The sequence below is a fragment of the Oncorhynchus mykiss genome, chromosome 10, assembly GCF_057628025.1.
Source record: "Oncorhynchus mykiss isolate SJ-2025 chromosome 10, ASM5762802v1, whole genome shotgun sequence".
In the NCBI taxonomy this organism is placed as follows: domain Eukaryota; kingdom Metazoa; phylum Chordata; class Actinopteri; order Salmoniformes; family Salmonidae; genus Oncorhynchus; species Oncorhynchus mykiss.
The window spans coordinates 72,351,413-72,370,128 of NC_143031.1; the positions used below are offsets into that span (position 1 = coordinate 72,351,413).

At 41.9% G+C, this 18,716-nt stretch overlaps 1 protein-coding gene across 1 annotated transcript in view; it reads right to left on the minus strand.

Annotated features, from left to right (window-relative positions):
- LOC110533203 (methylcytosine dioxygenase TET2) overlaps positions 1-17,175 on the minus strand; it is a 63,077-nt gene extending 45,902 nt beyond the window's left edge. Inside the window, exon 1 of the mRNA XM_090187821.1 lies at positions 16,436-17,175. The gene's annotated coding sequence lies outside the window, so the exon portion shown is untranslated. The remainder of the gene's footprint in view (positions 1-16,435) is intronic.
- Between the last annotated feature and the right edge of the window lie 1,541 nt (positions 17,176-18,716).

Genomic DNA, 18,716 nt, shown 5'->3' on the forward strand with positions numbered 1-18,716 from the left:
TGAATCACGCTTCACCGTCTGGCAGTCCCACGGACAAATCTGGGTTTGGTGGATGCCAGGAGAACGCTACGTGCCCAAATGCATAGTGCCAACTTTAAAGTTTGGTAGAGGAGGAATAATGGTCTGGGGCTGTTTTTCATGGTTCGGGCTAGGCCCCTTAGTTCCAGTAAAGGGAAATCATAATGCTACAGCATACAATGACGTTCTAGATGATTCTCTGCTTCCAACTTCGTGGCAAAAGAATGTGCAAAGCCCTTTCCTGTTTCAGCTTGACAAAGCCCCCCGTGCACAAAGCAAGGTCCATACAGAAATGGTTTATCGAGATCGATGTGGAGGAACTTGACTGGCCTGCACAGAGCTCTGACCTCAATCCCATCGAACACCTTTGGGATGAATTGGAACGCTGACTGTGAGCCAGGCCTAATCGCCCAACATCAGTGACCGACCTCACTAATACTCTAGTGGCTGAAGCAAAGTTCCAACATCTAGTGGAAAGCCTTCCCAGAAGAGTGGAGGCTGTTATAGCAGCAAAGGGGGGACCAACTCCATATGAATGCCCGTGATTTTGGAATGAGATGTTCAACGAGCAGTTGTCCACATACTTTTGTTTATGTAGTGTAAATCCTGCAAAATTCTGCAAAATGTATGTATTAGTTGCCTTACACAAAAAATTAATGGCCTTAAAAGGTTTATTGATATAAAGCTCTCAAACTCTGGACCTCGAAGCCAGTTCCACTGCTTTTTTCCCATTGTTCCCCTATAATCAGGGACTGATTTAAACATGGTACACCAGGTGTGTGCAATTAATGATCAGGTAGAACAGAAAACCAGCAGGTTCCGGACTTCGTAGGGTGAGAGTTTAGTTAAACCAGTTTAATGAGACGGTTCATAATCTTGCAGTACATTTGGATCAGAGTACAGATGTAGGATCTTAATTAGACCTATAATTGTCACAGCAAAATAATCCTGCAACAACAGGATTTGAACGTTTAGTCCGTAATGTTTCTTGATCGTTGGTTTAGCTATTTTGTTAGGCTACATGGAAAGTGCAATACTGTAACTAAATCAAATCAAATTGTATTTGTCACATGCTTAGTAAACAACAGGTGTACACTAACAGTGTAATTCTTACTTACGGGTTCTTTGCCAACAATACAGTTAAAGATTTTTTTTAAAACATGGGAATAGTGACACAAGGAATTAATAAACAGTGAATAACAGATATCAAGTTGTATTAATGTGTTTTTCAGTGAATTTCTGTAAATCACAAAGCTAATCTACATTTCCTGCGGTACAGGGGAATTCTCAGCGACAAAAGATGAATCCAGTCGAAGCATGTATCAGTAGTTTAAACAATAACAACAAGTTGTCCTCGCTCGTTTCGGTAACAAGTTGTCCTCGCTCGTTTCGGTAACAAGTTGTCCTCGCTCGTTTCGATAACAAGTTGTCCTCGCTCGTTTCGGTAACAAGTTGAGGGATGGGGCTGGAGAAATGTAACCACTCTCAAATTCATAGACTGAGCTATGGATGAAAGTACCGACCATCCATGATATACAAACTATAGTTTTAACCATGTTTTCAGGCTGTATAGTGTTTGTTTACGTTTTACTTGGTTTGGAGTAAACCAAGCTTATATTTTGGGTTCTGATCGGATACGACAGTTGAACTAAAGCTCATGAAGCATTTCTAAGTTACATTCTTCAGGAATCAATGGGTACATATTATTAAAGACCAAAGGTTTAGCAGACCCTTTTAACAGAAGGTGTTGATTTCCCTTAGTCGACTATTCCATGTACAGAGGGATTCATTTAGGCAAAGTAAGATCCAACATCTGTAGCTAGCTATCCCCATGGCTGACTCTCTCTGTTATAAGATGGATATCATGTACATTATACACAGGATATTAGATTAACAGATCAAATTGTTTTCCAGTGGAAAATGTTTGAAGTTGAATCAAAAGGGCTACATTGCTGGCAAAGTTTATCACATTTATTTGGAGAAATAGCAGTAGTGTGGTGTTTTACAGAATGAGTATAATAGTTTCTATTCTTTTCTGGAAACTGAATATCTCAACTTAAGCAGTTCTCTCTAGCGTTCTCTCTCGTGTCTCTGGTATAAGGTGGGTTCGTTTTGACATTCTCTTCTATAACCATGCGGTTTCCCTGTGAAAGAGTCTAGAAACGTAATAACGAGAAGCTCAAATGTGTACATTGTAGTGTACAGTCTAGCTCGTCGGCGCTCGCTCCTGTCTCTGGTTTGGTTTGAGGTGGGTTAGATTTAACATTCTCCTCTGCAACAGAACAGCTTCCTGTTGGTGCCTGCAGTCCAGGCCTAATCACCAGATTATGACACGATAAAGGCAGGGTGTGTCACATGACTTGCCTCTGGAGCCCTAGAGCACTGAACTCCCTCACTCTCTGTGTCTCTCCCTCAACTGGCTGTGGAATCCATTTCTGTTTCTGCAGACTGTTCAACCTCATCTAGTGGATGTATTTCCCAATGCAAATAAGAATACAAACTATGCACATTTTCATGCACCTTTTAAAAACTCCTCAGACATTTTAGGAGTTTGTTATACATACTGTAATATTCAATATAACTAAAAGAGACACATCTTCAAACTAGGCTAAACTGTAACCTAGTTTAAAGGCAGCCTGTTTGTATGTAATGCCATTGCATTTACCGCAGTACTTTGGCTCAAATGACATCAACATACACAGTAATACCCTTCCTAAAATGTTTTCCTTGGATCTACACTAATAGATGACCTCAAACACACCTCACCCACTCCTGTTTGTAATTTCATCCCAGAAACCCCCAACCCCCTAAATGAGGGGCCTGAACTTGGTCCTGCCTCTGCACCATACACCCCCAACCCCCTAAATGAGGGGCCCGAGCTTGGTCCTGCCTCTGCACCATACACCCTCAACCCCCTAAATGAGGGGCCCGAGCTTGGTCCTGCCTCTGCACCATACACCCTCAACCCCCTAAATGAGGGGCCTGCCTCTGCAAAGTACACCCCCAACCTCCTAAAAGAGGTGCCCGAGCCTGGTTCTGCCTCCGCACAATTCACATAGTCTAATTGAAGGCAGATGTGGCACTCTGTTTCTCTGTGGTACCGATTCACATTGAGGTATTTGTGCTCCTCTCTCTGTAGTGTAGAGTGGAAGTTAATGGACGGTCTCTGTTACCTCCACAACTGTGCTTTGACATCTATTCATCAGCGTTTCGTCCACACAATGTGTTTCAAATTCGACTTCAGTGTTGCGTTTAGTGAATGAATAGCGATCATTTGAATATCTGTAGAGACAGAGCAATACAACGAGACATCGGAAGTCCGACTTTGTCAGACTCGGTAAGGTCGGTTCGGTTTCAGTTCGATTATTAAAAAAGTATCACTGTTTTCAATTTCAGTTGAATGCTGTGACAACACAGAACAAAACAATGAATAAAAGTCCCGTGATGGTAGTGACCGCCCATTACTGCTTATCACTTGTTTACTATCATTTATTCACATTACTTTACTTCAATCAAATATTTAAGTTGTAATATATACATTTGTTTTATTTGATGACTTTATTTCATTCCAAGTCATCTCATCTCGATAGAGCTGCGGCCTATGCTGTCTGACAAAATCACTATTTTAGTAGTTGTTCAATGTCCATAAGGCATACTTGTATGACTGCTGAGTACCAACTATCAATCTCTTTGATCATGCATTTTCAGGTAGAGATACCTCACAAATCAACTGCTGCTCTCTACATCCCCTCATGATAGTACACAGACCGGACAAGTAGATGCACAATGGATTATGGTCACTGTAGTTAATTACCATGTTTTATGTGCTAAACTCTGTGGAATATTAGCCTGTTGGAAACTACAACTCCCTTCTATATCGCACAGTTCAGGCTGGATCTGATTTATCTCTAGAGAAACTGCAATGTGTGCCATTGAGCTCACAGAAAAAAAACTAACGAAATGTAATTCCAATAATTTAACCGGTATTGGTCAATTAGTTGTTTAACAAATTAAAAATAACAGAAATAGCAGTTAATCGCTCAGCACTATAAGTCAGACTTTTTTGATGTCTCAAATTCAGATTGAAATATGAGCGTCACTCTGATGACTCTGTGGTGACTGTGAAAAGTCTCTATAGCTACTTTTTCATCAAATACCTGGTTATACTGGATGCGTCCCAAATTGCACCCTATTCCCTATATAGGGCACTACTTTTGACCAGAGGCCTATGGGGCACTACATAAGGAATAAGGTTCCATTCAGGATGCAAACACTGACACAGATGTCAATGATAACCTGTCTGACTGGCTTTTTCTCTGGTTGTGGGTTGGGTCCATCCTTTCCCATCCACTTCTGCCCTGATCTCACACAACTCGCTAAGCAGGAAGTATGACTGGATCATTTGCAAGCCCTGCACACGCAAACTGCCACAAGTCATTATACAACAACCGTACTATTTGCTGTGTGGTGTGCTTACAGTTAGATCTGCTCCGCTAGCATTAGCCTTGTTTGTTCTGTAGCAATATACCTTTTGAGATGATCCAAACAGTCAAGCCCAGCTACACAATCTTGCCTTGTACTGTTGTCTTCCTATCAGGGAAGCACCACTTGTGCGTTTCATTTGGATTGACTCTTGCTGAGTGGCTTACTTACTGACGTCAGAGTTTCTTATAGTTGACGGCAGCAATAAAACCCAAGCCTTAGATTTGATCCTGAAACACAGTTATAATTTTCTATTAATACTGCAACCAATGTTAGTGGTACATATCATCTCTGTGCTGGTTTTCAATGGCGTCAATATGCATTGACTGCATTGCCCTGTCCTCCCATATCCAGGTCCACAGAAGTCTATGCTGATAGGTTGGGGTTGATCATTAGCCCAGACTGGACTGGAAATGTGTAACCTTGGGGTTTACCCCTCTGAACCAACTGACCCAGGATCATGGGAGACTCAGTCACCCCGGACTGGCCCTGACCCTGCACGGCTTAGCATGTGTTATTGACCTGTGCACACCAAGCTGCTATGCAGATAAAGCCCTGTGTCGTGTGTCGTGTGTCGTGTGTGTGTGTGTGTGTGTGTGTGTGTGTGTGTGTGTGTGTGTGTGTGTGTGTGTGTGTGTGTGTGTGTGTGTGTGTGTGTGTGTGTGTGTGTGTGTGTGTGTGTGTGTGTAAACTGTGTAAAGCGGCAACATGCTTCACAACCCACCCAACCTCACACAGCACACTCTCCAACCCCTCTGCCTCCCTCTACACCAACCATCCACCATTCCCTTTGTCTCTGCGCCACAGTCAATATATCTGACTAAACTTGATGAACTGTTGTGCGCCGCAAAGTTAATTTCTTTCAGAGTGCACGGTAGCCATGGCGACCACCTTATTAGTGCACTGAAGCCATCTGCTCTAAACATTAACCGGAGAGCGGCTGAGTGGACAAAAGCTGCACTGGCAGGGAGTACATGTGCTTTACTCATTGATCCTACTCAGAGTGGATCGATAGAAAGCCACATTTGTGGTTGTAGCTACTATGGTAGTGTTCGGCCATTTTGATTTTCTGTTTTCTCAAAACCAGACTTCTTTTAGTTTCTTTTTTTGGTTTGCTGGAGCTTGGAGCTGCATGAACTGTTTTGGTGAAAGCAGTTTGTTTCATGTCCAAAATACTGAGATATATTACATTTCAACATACTGAGATATACTACGTTTCATAATAGTGAGATATACTACATTTCATAATAGTGAGATATACTACATTTCATAATAGTGAGATATACTACATTTCAACATACTGAGATATACTACGTTTCATAATAGTGAGATATACTACATTTCATAATAGTGAGATATACTACATTTCATAATAGTGAGATATACTACATTTCAACATACTGAGATATACTACGTTTCATAATAGTGAGATATACTACATTTCATAATAGTGAGATATACTACATTTCAACATACTGAGATATATTACATTTCATAATAGTGAGATATACTACATTTCATAATAGTGAGATATACTACGTTTCATAATAGTGAGATATACTACATTTCATAATAGTGAGATATACTACATTTCATAATAGTGAGATATATTACATTTCAACATACTGAGATATATTACATTTCATAATAGTGAGATATACTACATTTCATAATAGTGAGATATACTACGTTTCATAATAGTGAGATATACTACGTTTCATAATAGTGAGATATACTACGTTTCATAATAGTGAGATATACTACGTTTCATAATAGTGAGATATACTACGTTTCATAATAGTGAGATATACTACATTTCATAATAGTGAGATATACTACGTTTCATAATAGTGAGATATACTACATTTCATAATAGTGAGATATACTACATTTCATAATAGTGAGATATACTACATTTCATAATACTGAGATATATTACATTTCATAATAGTGAGATATACTACATTTCATAATAGTGAGATATACTACATTTCAACATACTGAGATATATTACATTTCATAATAGTGAGATATACTACATTTCATAATAGTGAGATATACTACATTTCATAATAGTGAGATATACTACATTTCAACATACTGAGATATATTACATTTCAACATACTGAGATATACTACATTTCAACAGCTCTTTTCTCCCAGTGTTGCTGTGGAACTCCATATTTAGACGGTGGTTTAGTATTACCTTGCTGACTGTATGCTGCCTTGCACTGTAGCACTGTTGGTGCCGCTTTTGTGAGCAATCGCTGTTAATGATTTAAATAAAAATGGAATTGAATACCTTATATGATTGTTCTGTTACACTTGACTGAAAGCATCTTTACCCACTGACCCAAGACTCATCTATCATGAAGCGAAAAACGTATGTCATTTTTAGGCCAACTTATGAGGGATCCCAATGTTTCTATTCTGCAAGCCCCCAGACCTGGCAGTATACTTAGCTCACCTCACTGGAACATTTATTTAACAAATGCTTTGTTTCTGTTTGAACGATCCAAATCCAACCCAGGGTGCCTTTAAACAGGAAGGGGAGGAGCCTTTAAACAGGAAGGGGATGTGCCTTTAAACAGGAAGGGGAAGTGAACAGTAAACAGGGTGCAGGGAAACATATGAAAAGGAAATCATAACATTAGACACACATGGCAGTGGAGGAATCCAAAACCCCAAACGCCTTCTCAACAGATCTTATCATTAAATAGAATAGGGCTGATCTGTATGAACGACACATGAGAACTAGGGGCCTATCTAAAATATGTAGTAGTTGCACACAAAACAACAACAACAAATAGCCCAGTCATTTTACATCTCTTCTCTTGGTAACATTTAACATTAAGTTGCTCTTGTGTAGTAATAACAATGTGTTACACAATACTTTAGTAATATCATTTAAATTATAGGCATTATGTTAGGTTACATCCAAAGCATGAATGCAGTGCGTTCACCTGGACCTAAGTGAATGAGAAATATGAGTGATGTTCTCCACTGTTTGAGCTCAGCTGGCAAAATATTGATATCCTTCCACCACATTGGTTTCCAAGCAGCCTGACCTAAACGAGTGTTGCTATGGTCCCTCTTTTCCCTCCACTCAACTGACATGAGGCACGTGACTCCCTCTCCTTATATGGAAGCAGCAGGATCACAAATCACTCTGAGTGAGGGATGCATTCTACAAATTAAGGTCCCCAGAGAAGGACATTGAGGCACCACTAATCAAGTGGCAGATGAACTTATTTTTCCTACCGTGCCATTTCTCTTACACCCATATATAGTTTTTAATGTCGCTCTCATTTAATTAAATGACTCAAAGAGCTATATGAATCATTAATCATGTTGCACTACTATCAGGCCGTTTAGTAGGTTACTGTGCATAGCTGTACATATAGACTGTTGTTCCTTTCACTGTGAATGCCTTCCCTGGCCTGTAGGCCTATAGTCAAACACACCTGGAAGACTAAGCAAAGGACTGTGGTGTGGTGTAGATAAGGGTTGATTATTCAATCAGTAGAGCAGGGGAGGACACAACAATTCACTCCACCAAGGGAATCAAAAAACAAAGATGGCCGCCGCTGCTAAAACCTCCAAAACCTGCTGAACCAGACTTTTTCCGCAATTCGCAATGTAAATATGCACGTCTGCATGAAAAACAAACAGCCTTGACATTGAGAGGGGGAAGGGATTGAAAGGAGAAGCACCAGCTGCCGCACCGGTCACATTCCACTGAGGAAACCTCATATCTGAGGCTGGGCTAGGCTGTTCGCTATGAGCCTTCAGAAGAAGTTAGTGATGTCATTCAATGCAAAGTACGGCCTTGGGTAAGGTTTATGCTCTTGAATGACATTCAGGACCAGCTGTCTTTGTGTGCTCCATGCTGCTCCCTGTGTAGACAACAGGGGGAGGGAGAAGCCACTTTACCTGACAGCCATTTTTAGTAGGGCGTGTGAAATGCCAGGGACCTCACGATATGATATTATCACAATACTTAGGTGCCGATACGATATGTATGCGATTCTCACGATTCTATATGCATTGCGACTTCGATACTGAGATTTGATGTTTGAAACAAATTGCTCAGTATACTCTGTCTGCTGCAGAAAGACAATAGAGAGCATGAGCAAATTAGTTTTTAATCAGTCAGGGAAATAAAAGTGCTAAAAAAACGTTTGCTAACTTTTTTAAAAGAAGATGGAGAACAAGCTATAGGATGAAAAATACCAGTGTTGGAGCAGAGGTACAGCCGACTGACTACCTCTAGCTAACTCTATGTACAGTCGCATTTGATTTCTTTTTTAAACCAATTCTTGGAGTCAAATATAATAATAATAATAATAATAATAATAATAATATTCAGTACATTTTAGATGAAGCAGTTGTTTATATGTGGTCCCTGTGTGGATTCCTCAGTCATGGGGGGAGGATTGGGTTCCTCTTCAGATCATGCGACTCACTAATGAAAGCATTAGTTATGGAGATACATTTTCAGATCTTAACCTTTAAAAAAAAAATCCCACATCCGGATGCAGATTGTGCAGCTCGGTGCTTTGACAGTAAAATGCTTTCATCCTTCTCCATTGGCCTTAAAGGGAACACTTTGATTATCCAATTACACCCCTACATTCTGGGTTCAGATCTCTAGATATCTGATTCTCCCTTGTGTCCTTAGAGTCAACTTTTTGAGTTAATTGATTGACCTCCTTCACACTTTGGATGGGTTTTGACCCATAACCCTTAGATTCTCACCCTAACTCTGCTGGTTTGTGGTTGGGTTGTTCTTAGGGCAACTACTAGCCAAGCATCTTGATGAGGTGTGTGTGTGTGTGTGTGTGTGTGTGTGTGTGTGTGTGTGTGTGTGTGTGTGTGTGTGTGTGTGTGTGTGTGTGTGTGTGTGTGTGTGTGTGTGTGTGTGTGTGTGTGTGTGTGTGTGTGTGTGTGTGTGTGTGTGTGTGTGTGTGTACTGCTGCTCTCCACACACTCACACCCACATGTTATAAACCACAGCTATAGTCAACCATACTGTATCAGACAGCTAGCAGTCAACCATACTGTATCAGACAGCTAATAGTCAACCCTACTGTATCAGACAGCTAGTAGTCAACCATAATGTATCAGACAGCTAGCAGTCAACCATACTGTATCAGACAGCTAGTAGTCAACCATACTGTATCAGACAGCTAGTAGTCAACCATACTGTATCAGACAGCTAGCAGTCAACCATGCTGTATCAGACAGCTAGCAGTCAACCATGCTGTATCAGACAGCTAGCAGTCAACCATGCTGTATCAGACAGCTAGTAGTCAACCATACTGTATCAGACAGCTATAGTCAACCCTACTGTATCAGACAGCTATAGTCAACCATACTGTATCAGACAGCTAGTAGTCAACCATGCTGTATCAGACAGCTAGCAGTCAACCATGCTGTATCAGACAGCTAGTAGTCAACCATACTGTATCAGACAGCTAGTAGTCAACCCTACTGTATCAGACAGCTAGCAGTCAACCATGCTGCATCAGACAGCTAGTAGTCAACCATACTGTATCAGACAGCTAGTAGTCAACCATACTGTATCAGACAGCTAGTAGTCAACCATACTGTATCAGACAGCTATAGTCAACCATACTGTATCAGACAGCTATAGTCAACCATACTGTATCAGACAGCTAGTAGTCAACCATACTGTATCAGACAGCTAGTAGTCAACCATACTGTATCAGACAGCTAGTAGTCAACCATACTGTATCAGACAGCTAGTAGTCAACCATACTGTATCAGACAGCTACAGTCAACCATACTGTATCAGACAGCTAGTAGTCAACCATACTGTATCAGACAGCTATAGTCAACCATACTGTATCAGACAGCTATAGTCAACCATACTGTATCAGACAGCTAGTAGTCAACCATACTGTATCAGACAGCTAGCAGTCAACCATACTGTATCAGACAGCTAGTAGTCAACCATACTGTATCAGACAGCTAGTAGTCAACCATACTGTATCAGACAGCTATAGTCAACCATACTGTATCAGACAGCTAGTAGTCAACCCTACTGTATCAGACAGCTAGCAGTCAACCATACTGTATCCGACAGCTATAGTCAACCATACTGTATCAGACAGCTAGTAGTCAACCATACTGTATCAGACAGCTAGCAGTCAACCATACTGTATCCGACAGCTATAGTCAACCATACTGTATCACCACCACAACACCCATGCCGAGTTACACTGGATCAATCTTACACACACACACACACACACACACACACACACACACACACACACACACACACACACGCATTAATTCATGAGAACTATAGTCTAAAATCTGGTCTTTGATGAAAACAAATTCCCCTGGCGCTGTTTTATATCTGTATTGGATTTAGACACTGTTGTGTAGTGTTCAGTTGTTTTATCTAACCCTGAACTCTCTAAACTTTGCCAACCAGACCTAGTCAGAACTCTACCTAGCTTGGCTATATTTGGAGTTGGAAGGCAATGCTAGGGCAACTCCACTCACTCAGTCACGTGGTGGTTTTGACTTACTCTACATTCTTGACAAAGGGAAAATGAACTGGTTTGCCATTTGCACAGCAGGTAATAGTAAATATCCCCCAGATTTTAGAAAACCACATTTGCCAATGAATTGGCACCTCTTCAAATAGTCTGCCTCATCAAAAGGCAACATAGAGGAAACCAACACGAAAGATTCTCGGAAGGGGAGATATTAAAGTGAAACTAATCTAAACGCCTTCAGAAGTGTGTGTTTGATACTCCAATATTCCGCTTTTGGGGGTTTCATTTCTGCCATGACTTCAGCCACAGTAAACTTCTTTCCTTTATTCATCTGAGAAAGGCTCAACCAGTAAAAGTTACAACCAGTGAGTAATTACAAGAAAAGCACCTAGTCATTCCATGCGCTGGGCAAACTGAATACCCGTTTCTCATAACCTTTGTTTTGATCTTTGGACTGAATATTGCAACACGGTATGAAAACAGATAGCATGCTTCTAGTTCAATTACTAGCTTGGAGCCAGCCGTACTGGTGTGTAGGCTTATTTAGGCGTTCACGTGCTCTGGAGTCTTTGCTGTCAGCGTGGCGGGAGCTCAGAGAGACGCTGACGCTGTCTTTAGCGTTGCCATGTTCTGCTTTCCAGACACTACCTTGGCCAGCGTCAATCTTCGTCTCTCGCTCACTCGCTTCACCTCTCCGCCTCCCCCCTTCCTTTCGCTTGTGGTGGTGTCGGGGACCGATGGCAGCGTTCAAATATCTTAGGAGCAGAGAGGAGCGGCCGAGTGGCGGGAACGGGGAAGAGATGCTGCTCGCTGTTACGTAACGAGGTCTACTCTGGAATGCCTGGATGGTGTTTGTAAACAGTGGCGGCCATGTGCTCACACTCACGTGGAGACCGGAAAGGGAGTCCTGTCCTAGTTGTGCCCTCACCGGCAGGTCTACTCACCCCTGAGGTAAACCCCAACCGGCTGACATCGATACACACTTCAAGGGCCAAAAGAACACTCCCTCTGGTCGGCCCGTGCCACTTAGTCTCAACAAGACAGCCGTATCACTCCAAACCGTAGCCATAATTAAAACACAGACAGACGAATAGAAGGGCCAAGGCCTCTTCGAGAGAGAGAGAGAGAGTTACAACACTGTATATGAGTGTAATGTTTACTGTACATTTTTATTGTTTATTTCACTTTTGTTTATTATCTACTTCGCTTGCTTTGGCAATGTTAACATATGTTTCCCATGCCAATAAAGCCCTTAAATGAGAGAGAGAGAGCGAGAGAGAGAGGTGTTCTGTAGTGGGTAGAGTTGCTTAATCGCAGGAAGAAGATAATTGTGTAATTCTAGCGATGAGTAACAACCAGGGCAGGGCCAAAAAGAAGAACTGTGGTTTCTATACCAACAGTCAAATGCCAAACGAGGACAGAAATGCTGGGTGATCTTTTGGGAAATGAAACTCTTTCATAATATTGTTTAGAAACACACACCATAGAAGCTGAAAAGCTAGAAGTGACTCATTTGAACACAACCTAAATGCCTTGTGATGAGACAATCTAGAGGTTATAATGTAAATCATAAAGTAGACTCTCTGGACAACATGCATGTTGAAAGTAAAGGCCATGCACATTGAATGACATAAAGAAATTGCATCCAATACACTAATGTAATAAGGCAGTAATAACCGATTGCAAGTTTTACCACGATTCTTCAACTATCGAGGCTGGGAGCAGCAGAGAGCTAAATCAATATCTCCAGAGGTCAATATGAGACACAGTATGTCGCCATTTTGTCTGAGGAGGAGGAACGTGATCAACAGAGCCAGGTTGGTAGCTACACAGAGGCAATGCATGTCTCTTAACCTGTTCCACTCTCTGCAGCAGGGTTACCGTGGCCTTTGGGGTCGAAATGTGATGCGTGGCCTGCGGTTGGAGGTCAGAGGTAAAACCCTGCCCATTGTGAATGGACAGCATTGTTGCAGAAACCATGGAGACTGAAACCACTGGACATTCTTACCCCCAAAGCTTGATATTGTCTTTTCTCCCTTAGATAACATAAAGAGGAAGAAGCAAGAGGAGTAGTCCAACCATACCCAGCTTTATCAGTGGGTGTGGATTGATGAGAACAGACATGTCCATTCTTGTGATTGATCTTTCTGACTGGACTGCCCCCCCCCCCCCCCTCCTCTAGCCACCATGTGTTGACATTCTCCCTACTAGGATCTGTGGCTCAGATATGGTGCCTTTTTCCAATGCTGATGTAACAACACATGTGGTGCTAATGAAAACAGCACAAAGGGAAAATGGAGGTTGTGTGTTCAAGACAATATCTTGGCTTGCCAAGTGACTCCTGTCTTGTGTAAAGGTCTCCTTCTGTGCTAAAATTACACAATCTAGTCCTTGCTTTGGGCACAATATTTTACCCATAAATGAAGTATCAACTTTGACTTTTTTGTCTCGCTTTATATCTGTACTGATGATAGAACACTATTATCTTTTGATAGAAGTTGAGAAACAAACTGTTGTATAGCAATCTTGCTGTCTGATACCATCTAATGTACCCATTGAAGTAAAAATGTCTTCCTCGACTAACATTCTGCAGTATCAATGATGTAAGCAGTGCAATGTGCATTGCATTCAGTCTACTTACTGAGAAATGCAGTCAACAACTCAAGGAAGACACTTAACTCAAAGACAAAGTCCATGTATCCTCCAATACTGGCTTGCAGCTGTTTGATCCACTACAAAATAAAGCTAGTCTTATCCTTTAGCTTAGGATAAGCATACAGCTCCAATATGAATCAAGTAGAATTATTTTTCACTCAAGGCCTATTTCTCTACATTATCTTATCTGGGGCAAATGAGCCTCAAATGGCACAATTCATTTCAAAACATAAAAAAACAGCATACTACCTCATCCAGTCAAAACAAACTTCAGGAGAACTATGGAGGACTGTGGTGCACTCCCCTAGTTACGTTACGAGATAGGTTGTCGCTGTGCAGTCACTGACCATGCTTACCAAATCAAAACAGAGCCGGAGCCACGCTGCCATTGTTGCATCGAAAGCTTTTGATTCCTTCTTCAAAATATAATTCAACTGTAAATATTTAAATATTGCTCTCTGTTCTCTGATGTCACGGAGGAACATTTTAGTTTGTCGATAGTGGTAAAGATATATATATATTTTTTTAAATCCTCTGTTGACTTTATATGGTGGAGTTGACTAAAAAGCAGATGAAGACTTGCCTTAATCAACAGTTCAAATAGTTAGATTAGCTTTGACGGTTGTCCTCGAGGCCCGTTTGACAAGCAACTGACATTTTTGCTGAACACAACTGCAGTTCCCTCCAATATGTTTCACCCCGTTAGGCTAGCTTTAGCCTAGTACATTTACCCTGGCATTCCAAGCTATCACAGGTGATATTAGTTTGTAGCACTTGGCTGAGATTCCTTCATTGTTCTAGCATTAGTATATGTTAGCCTCTGCACCGTGCACCTCCCCTTGGCTGTGGTGTTTATTTACAACAGCTCATTAGTAGCCACTTGTTGTGCTGTGCTCCCCCTGGGCAGGCATGCCTTACTTTGCATTTCACACAAACTACTACTGCTAGCTGCTATTGTGGGATGACCCCCGATTGAAAGTGCATGCAGGGCCAGCGCAATACACAAGCCGGAATACACAAATAAGGGCAAAAGATAGCAGGCCTTTATCTGTGTAATATTCTAGTAGCTCATTATGATGCTAATCCTAAATGTGGCCTGTTAGCAAATTCAGCAAAGATAACAGAAAAACAACACGCTCCATTAGCAACTCATTTGTTCAAGAGAAGAGAGGTGTTGGACTAATAAAACCAGTCATCTTGGTTAGTGTAGCTTGGATGTGTGTAGGAATCCCTGTTATTCGTTAGTACTGTATCTGACAGCTAGCATAGCATAGCTATGTATTGATTGTCTAGCTAGCTAATGCTGATGTGCCTCAGTTAGTTTTATTTTCAATTCAAGTAAATGTGTGTCAAATAAATACATGACAAAATTAGGCAAATTGTGACAAAAACAAATGTCAACAATATCGAATCATGTCTGTTCATCAGTAAAACATAAATGCAAATTGAGATCGAGTAAATGCTAGAAACACCTCCATTACTGCCTTTGTTTTGACAATAATCTGTTTATTAAAGGTGCTGTCTGCTGCCTTCTTGCATGGCAGCACATGTGGTTTGCCCAGACACATTATCTCAGACAAAAGGCAACATATATAATTTTATGTGTTAAATGATGAATATGTAAAACAGTAGGAAAACTGTTTTCATAATGCAAAGCTAACATGTCCTAAAATGTTATATTATAGTTGTTGTTGTTCAATTGCTGGATTCTTAACATTTTCATGGTGACTTCATGGTGTAACAGAACTGAGTCAACTTCTGGGAGACATATTTGTTGGGGTCTAGTTGGGAAAAAAATCTATTTCAACCTTCGGAAAAGACCTGCTTCCAGGATTCCAATTCTTGTGTCGTTCAGCTAATGGTGTGATCGGATTGAGTTTCAATATCCTTTCAAGCTTCTGACCTCATCATCCCTCTGCTATCCACCACAATTCTCTTCTCTCTCTCTTCCACTCCTTGGACTGTGCTGGCCTGCCTTTGTGTCTGCTTGTCATTCACCGGTGAATGCAATGAAAGCTGATTCACAGGATGCACAAAGCCAGAAGCTAGCTACACTCTCCCCCGCTCCCAGCTCTCTTTCCCAGGCACTACAGTCTTAGTGATGTTCTAAATTAGACCCAATCCATCTTTTTAGCTTGAACATAGCAGACAATAATCAACACAAGAACACAACCGTGAGACCACAAAGAAAAAAGGACAGAAACTGACTGCATGAATGACTTCTGGTTAAAGAGTCCTTCTCTATGATAGATTTGCAGAAGAAAAATTACAACATTTTCCCTGGAAAACAAAGCACTCAAATAAAACATCAAAATAAGGACAATTACCATTTTAGAGATGAGATATATTTTTCAACTGGGAGCTAGCTGCGTCTCTGTTGCACTGAACATCAGAGGGATTTGCCTTGTTCATAATGCCTCAAGAAAAGTACTGAACAAGGTCTCCATTTTCTACACTAGACACATTCCTAAGGCTACTTGAGCGTCCACTGACCAACATCAGAGGCAAAAAAAAACTGAGATCCCTCTATTTCAACTAGCAAAAAAAGAGAAAAAGAAAATTGTCAGCCATGTTGGAAGGAGAAGCTTTATCTAATATCCCCCACCTTATTAATTTAGCTAGCTCATGCTTTTGCTGAGGGAACATTAGCATGCCTTGTACTAAGCCACAGAGCCACCGAAAAGACCAACAAAAGGTCAAAAGGAGAAGGACAACGAGTGCCAAAAACAAACGGAGCTGAGCCTTACCTCTTTTTACGTCCCTCCACTGTGTAGAAATTCCAACAAACCGTCTGGATCTCCTCTTTAACAAATCCTAAAGGGCCGCCATCTTGCTTCCTTCTGTTCTTCTATGAAACGGACTATCCTCCAACATCAATATTCATGGGGCCAGTCTCTGACGTCAACGTCGACTCTTATCATCAGGAGGAGAAGCCCGGTCGGTCGGTGGTGTGTCCCTGTTGGCCACTCTGAGTGCCACACATATGTAACTGGCAGAGAAGCAGCCAGCCAGCACGCCGTGTAGACAAGTTGTGTGTGTGTGTGTGTGTGTGTGTGTGTGTGTGTGTGTGTGTGTGTGTGTGTGTGTGTGTGTGTGTGTGTTCGTTGTGTGTGTGTGTTCGGTGTGTATGTGTGTGTCAGTGGTAGAGTCTTGCCTTGCCTTGCCTTGCTGGCAAAGCTAAAGTAATGAGAAAACCTCTCTCCTGGTGAGTCCCTCCACCACACAAAGGGCCTGGTCTTTCTTTCCCCCTTTTTTTCCCTTCTTCTCCTTCAGCCGCACACAATAGTGCACACTATAACTACGGCTGGCCCCAAGCAGCGGACTGGATCTGCACAGTGACAGGACATGGGTTCCGCTTCGCCGTCCAATCCCTTTAAACTGACTCTACAAGCTTTCTGAGCTTATCTGTCTGTCTGAGAAACAGAGGATTGGAGAGTAGGAGGGTGGCGCACTCCCCCCTTCCTTTAGTCAGACAGGAAGAGTGTGTGTGTGTGTGTGTGTGTGTGTGTGTGTGTGTGTGTCTCAAGGAAACTCATGCCGAGCTCTAGGGGGATTTTTCCCCCACCCCTCTCTCAGTCTTGACTTCCTGGTTCTTCTTTCGGTTTCATCAGTTTTTCTCAAGCTGTCATAGGTCGCAGGAGTTCCCCTATTGCCTCGTGGCTTCTTTACAACTCCTTGGAGACTTGCTTCTTCCACTCAGTCTCTCAAGACAGTTAGCTTCGTCTTCAGAGTACGCGAGTCGAGCCCTGCCCTCATTTCCAATGCTTCTTCTGGGTTTTGTTTTGGCATGCCTTGGCTGTAATGCAGGCTCATTTTTGGAGCAGGCGTAAGACAACACTAACCTTTGAAAGGATCCATACAGGCAGCAGCATCTTTTTCTTTATGTGTCTGCCAAGAGCCCCACCTCCTGTTGACATTGGCCACGTGGGCTAGTAGCGAGGGAGAGGGAGACGGCGGGAGAGAGAGACGGCGGGAGAGGGAGACAGCGGGAGAGGGAGACGGCGGGAGAGAGGGACGGACGAAGAGAGAGCGAGAGGGACGGAGAGACAGAGAGAGAAAGAGAGAGGGGAGAAAGAGAGAGGGGAGGGAGATAGGGAGAGAGAAAGAGGGAGAGGATGTGTGAGAGCGGGAATGTTTAAAAATACTAAATTCAGCTCTGTGAGGTATTTGAGAAACGAGGACGGACCTAGCATGGCTGTCAGGACGTTTAATTAGCTGCTACTGTTTAACACACCACCCAGCCAGGGGCTTTGTTTTGAGTTTCCCTGACAGTTATGTAGTAGTTGCCACTGTTTCCATGAGCTACTACGCCTACCCTCTGTCAGCATAATAACTGTGTTGGACTGTTGCCATCATGATATAACCCAGAAATTAGGAAGTCGGCAAACTTGTATCTTGCATCAATGTAAAATCGCAGTTATAGGATTTATTTTAGAACTATTCACTAGGTTTTGTGTTGAAATACTGTTGGTGAAGTGCTTGCAAATGGGCTTCGTATGGATCTTTCCCCATTAGGCCTATTTGCTTCGTTGTTTTGCAAGAAGAAGAGGCAATGGCACTACATAAGACCTAGACCAGCCTACCTAGTCCATGACCAAGTGTATGTCTATGTCTGCTGATGATTAAACATTGTACACGTCTGTTACCACTGTAAGTGAAATCAATGCAACACTTAAAAAGAGCTGCAGTCAATTTTAAAATGGGTGGCAAGAAATAAGCTGGTCCTAAATATTTTAAAAACTAAAAGCATTGTATTTGGGGCAAATCATTCACTAAACCCTAAACCTCAACTAAATAATGTCTAAATTGAGCAAGTTGAGGAGACTAAACTTCTTGGTGTCACCCTGGATTGTAAACTGTCATGGACAAAACATATTGATGCAACGGTAGCTAAGATGGGGAGAGGTCTGTTCGTAATAAAGCGCCGCTCTGCTTTCTTGACATCTCTATCAACAAGACAAGCCATACAGGCCCTAGTTTTGTCTCACCTGGACTACTGTCCATTAATGTGGACAAGTGCCACAAAGA